We start from the raw sequence: 5,651 nt of genomic DNA, 5'->3' as shown, positions 1-5,651 counted from the left end.
GAATCAACAGCTACAACAGTTTTTTCTTGCAGGTACTGACTTGCATGTATGTTTTCCTCACTAGCTTTGGCATGCATGGCACATGCATGTGGTTTCTTGGTTATGATTTGTCATTGGCATGAAGGATTGCTTGGATTGACAGTGGCTTTGCCTAGCCTTGCCATTTACTAGATAGCCATGGTGTTGTGGGTTTATTTCTTTGTTTTCTGGGTTGGTTCTCATGTTTCCTTAGCTTGGGTTGAGTTACTAGTTCTTGAAAGCCTTGGTTGGACAAACACTCTAAAAGCCCTGTAACAACTTGGGTTGAGTTACTAGTCCTGGAAGCCTTGGTTGGACAAATTCTCTAGAAGCCTGGTTACAACTATGGGTTGAGTTACTAGTCCTAGAAGCCTTGGTTGGAACAAATGATCTGGAACCCTGGAAGGCTTGGATAGAGACCAATCTAATGATGATTTTGTGATGTTTGACCATGAGGTGGAATCATTGTTTGATGGGTTGAGGCGGTTGGCCTTTGTAAGACTTGGATGGTTTTGGATTGATGTGTTTTATGAGATCCCACATTCATGCTTGGAATATGGCATGGTGGTGAATGACTAAAGAGAGTATTGGTTAAGCCATTCTATGGTTAGGTGGAACGTGGTAGTCCCATATCGAGTTGGATTTTGCATCATTAATATGATTTTATTTCTCCTTGTTATCTCATGAGTATTATACTAGTTTATATGTGGATTCTATGGCTAATGTATCCTTGGTATTTATGTTGTTATTATGATGGTTATGAATATGTATTATGATGGTGGCTATGCATGGCTCCCATCATGTATTTATCTGTATATGAATGAACAATGTATCTATGGAATAATGGATGAAACTGCAGCTAAAGTGATAAGGAAACCATGCTTCATAGTGAATCTCAAATAATTATGATACCCCTATGCTTAGATCTATTGTTTACACCTGTAGATTACATATTTGTGATATGTTTGAAGAGATGCTTGTCATGGCTAGTAGGGGTCTAGTCAAGGGTTGTTTAACTAATTGCATTTGTATTATTCCCTTGTTATCTTTATGTTCTTAAGGTGTCATTCAATTTTGAGCAGTGACTTGGGCTTTGGGCCTAAAAAAGTGGCTTAAATCTCGGGGACACTGGCACAACACTAAGAAAAATAGTCCCTGGACGTTGGCATGCCTTGTCATGAGAGCGTTCAGAGCCTCCTAAACACTGTCAGGCCCATATCATGGGAGCGTATGAGGGTCAAGTGGTCTAAAACCTCAATGGGACCCAGGGGCTGGTTACTAGAAAGGTTAGGATGGTTCTTAGGAGTATTGTTGCTGATGTTGGACATCTGTATGGTGTGTTTCCATTGGTTCCACTTCCTTAATGTGACTTAGGAGGTCGAATCATATCATAGTAACTTCTCATCACATGTTTACCCTGGTTGGTTGGTTACTTGGGTAGATGTGGGAGGAGAGTCTTACACCCTTCCTTTCCACATTTCCAACACAACTTTACAAGTTTTCTTGGAGATTTAGATCTCCCTCTATATTTAGATCTCCCACTCAAGGACTTATTTTTTTTCTATTCTCGGACTGTCCTCATACCGAAAAGGCATCACCATTTTGGGTTTCCATTTTTTTTCGGCCTCATATCCTCCGACAACAAGGATGAGACTATTTCATCAAACTTAAATGTATTTGTATTGCTACCACTTGGAAAAACCAGACTGTCCCACGAATTTGGTAGAGAACACAACAAACTGATGCACTTATCTTATCTGAAATTTATATATCAACAGATAACAACTGGCTTACCACAATATTAAAGGCATTTAGATGCTCTGTCATTGAGTCTCCATCCTTCATCTTCAAGTTATAAATATTTTTCCACAGGAATAATTTGTTCACTAGAGACTTAGATTGGTACAAAGACCCTAACTTGACCATAAATCCTTTGTTGTAGCTTCTCCTCATACATTGAAAAACACTAAATCTAAGATACACATTCGTATTGTGCTCTTTGCCTTCTAATCCAACTTCGCTCAGTCTTCTAATGACATTGCCATTGGTTTAGTACCCTAATCTACTATGATCCACCGATCTTTATCCACTAGTAGATCCTATGTCGTGAGCTTCCACAACTCAAAAATATGACTATTAAATTTCTTGATCCATATCTTTCCACTACTCTCCATCTTCTTTCATCGCAAGAGTTGATCCCTCAGATCCCCCACTGAACAATGTCCACCATAGGCTTGAGAAAAACCTCTCAACAACAAAGGCATCCCCTTGAATCTGAAACAAATCTGATACCAAATGTAGGTTTTAACCCTGTATAGAAATTACTTGTAGACGAATTTAAAAAAAAAGAAAACTAAAAATAAACAATGACGAGAATATAAAACAAATACACAAATATTTCCCTTGGATCCCAAAACCGGGACTACTAGATTTATTTTTCATTATGTTCCTTTCAATGTTACAATACATATACATACATGCCAAAGCATTCATACAACCTCAATCCATTAACCCTGGATTTAAACATAATTGTAGTTCCCTTGATCGAATCTACAAAATACGATGGGCAAAAAACCATGATGCCCAAAACCATGTGCAAAATCCATGCATAAAAACATAGGTAGGTCCGCCCACATAATATAGGTTCCAAAAAAAATTCCATGGGCGTTTCCTTGGTCCCTATACAGGGGTTTACCATCCCCCTAAAACCCCCCAACAAGGGGGGATGGGGATGTGCCCCCCCTTGCTATACGCAGTGCAATGAACAGGGGGGGTTGTACCCCCCCCCGTGTGTGCGACTAGTCGTGGAAATAATATAACACACAACCAACAATTTTGCATTGATTAATTTTGTTGAACCAAGTGATATTCATGGTTTATCATTTCATTTTTCATATGTTTTTCAGATAATTGAGTCACTTCAGTGTGAGTTGATGGTTATGTCAGGTTCTCACCACCTTGACAAAGTTTCTAGCGGAGATTAGATTGAATTCCCCTCCCAATATTCTCTTTGCAATTTGAATGCGTTAATTTGGAAATTTAGTTTCTCATGAGTCTCAGGGTTTTCAAATCTGTTATTCTGAATATCATGATCCAATCGATGAATGGTTAGAGAAATATTACCTGGAAAGATCAATTGCAAATAACAGGTTTCGATCTTTCTTGATGTTTGCTAAAATTGAAAACACAAATGAATATACTTCCACGATCGGCCTTAAAGGTTTGTATGATCATCATTTCGAGCATCATGGTAAATCTCGATACTGGTTAAAGCTAGTTAGTATGACACATATTTCTATTGATAAGCAAGACGTTCATTTTATTGTGGAAGCTTTTTGAATTGTTAACTTTACTCTTGCACAATGCTTTATATTGCTTTTAATTGTTTTCATCTTTGTGTTAATAGGTCGTGGGCGACTACAGTGGCTACATTGGAAATTTCATTACACTTAGCCCTGACATTCTAGCACATTATGTTACAAGTATGTTTAGGTGCATTTAGCTATCTAGTTGCATTGCATGATCCTCCAATTCATCCCTGCATTTTTCTCTTATCTAGTCATTTGCATTTTTTGTTTTGTTTTCCTTGTTTATTTCCCATGTTGCTTTTTAGTTAAGGTTTATTTCACTCTATTTTTTCTTTTGTCTTCTTGTTATGCCTTGTCTCGTCTTTCTTACTTTTGCTTAATAAGGCTTTGCATTAAATATCTCTCTTTTTGACTCAAAATACAATGTGGCAAGTTTGAAAAGGGTAATTGTGATGACAAACAATGCTTGGTTTATTTGTTATCCTCTTCTTTATCTTAGGTTTACATATATTTGAAACCAATGATGCCTGAATGGAATATATTATCCATTCGAATGGAAAGCCTTTGGTCAAACCATAAAGCTCATATCAATTATAGGATCTTCATTCCTTAACTCTGTGTTGTAACTAGATGGTGTTCTTCTTGCCAATCCAATCAAGTAGAAGAAGGGAAATGGGAAATCAATAGAGAGAAAACCAATATCAAAGGTATATATAACCTTATCCTAGGGAAAAACCTCTTCTTCTTTCAATAAGTCGGGATCCCTCTACTGCCTTAGTGAAATAGATAAGTTCCTAAACATAGTCCTATAAATAAATAAATAAAGGGTGAAAGAAGAGAAAGACTTCTTGCGTAGAGAGGTGAAGAAATTAAATTCACTGGGGTATTGTTTAGGCTTGTTGGTAGTGAAGCAATGTTTGTGTTCCTGTAGTGACTTCGTCGGGGTATTGTCCGGGCCTACTAGCAGTAGACCAACACCAAAGATGAAAACTAAGACTCTGATTATCTTAAACTCACAATTTTATATTACCCTTCTCCTAAATTGAAACAATTGTGATTTGGAAATCTTTGTAAATTTGTTTACCTGAGAAAAGGAATAAAGGAGACTGTATCCATAATCGGGTCAAATGGGGGAGCCATGGTAATCCATGCAATGAATCAATACTTCCTGAAAGACTAAGACTGTGCACTTAAGGGTGAAACCTAAAAACAGAAGTTGGAGTCCTACCAATGTGTCACAAAGTGTTGTTGTTGTGACAAACACCCTCCAAAATTCTTCTTACACTTGAATTTTTGAGCCTACTTGTGATCCTATGATCTATTGTTATTTGATTTCTCAAAGTCACTTCATGGTCAATCAATGTTTCTTAACTATCAAAGTCACATATTTGCACATGCATAGATTTCACTGTATTCACAAGCGCTTTTCTCACAAGCAAGCCTAGCAGTTTATGTGTATAGTAGAGAGTCAAACCCTACACAATCCTTACCGAAAGTGACCGTGCAAAGGTAGAAAAAAGTCATTGCGTAACTCTCTGTGGTTGATGACTATGCAATCCCAAGAGGTTGTGCGTGCATAATCTCTAATGTCAGTGATTGCACAATTCCTGGAGATAGAGACTGCACAATCCTTATTTATCGTCAATTCCCAATCCCAATATTGACAGTTTCCCCATGGTTGGTTGTGATCGTATCACCTCTAAGATGAGTTTTCTCAACTGTCGCTTTTGTGCGCTTTAATTTTCATTAGTGTAATTTTCACTTTTACGACTATTTTTTTTCTTTCTTTCACTTACACAAGTGGCGGTTTTGTGTATTTTTCACTATAGCATGTGTCTCTTTCACTTTCTTTGGCTTTTGCAAGTGTCGCTTTCATGTTTTCCTTACTGTAAAAATTGTCCTCTTTTGGTTAGGGAAGTGTCGCATCTGGTTAAAGGGAGTCATTTGTAAATTATTGAAGGGCAGTTTTGATGCATTCTCCTACACTATAGTGTTCTATCTATCATAAATACATGCATTAGACACATTCCCAAAGTCTTGAGAACTTTTGCACTAGTTTTGTCACTTGCGTCGCAAAATGTATCATAAGTGTTGAACGTTGTAAAAGCAAATCTATGGTTCATTTCAATAGGAAAATTTGGTACCAATGGGTCCTATTTATCATATAGACATATATTAGAATCATTCCCAAAGTTTCTTGAACTATTGCACTAGTGTCGTCATCGTCATCGCAAAGTGTAACCTAAGCATCGCACTTGGAGGTAAGTGTTTTGCTGTCGTCGTTTCGATGAGGACATGTTGATTATGGGTGGTAAATTCTTCCTT

This window comes from Pinus tabuliformis, chromosome 3_1, assembly GCF_031772625.1.
Source record: "Pinus tabuliformis cultivar Carrire ecotype Pingquan chromosome 3_1, CPIR1, whole genome shotgun sequence".
NCBI classification, from domain to species: domain Eukaryota; kingdom Viridiplantae; phylum Streptophyta; class Pinopsida; order Pinales; family Pinaceae; genus Pinus; species Pinus tabuliformis.
This window is presented reverse-complemented; position numbering follows the sequence as displayed.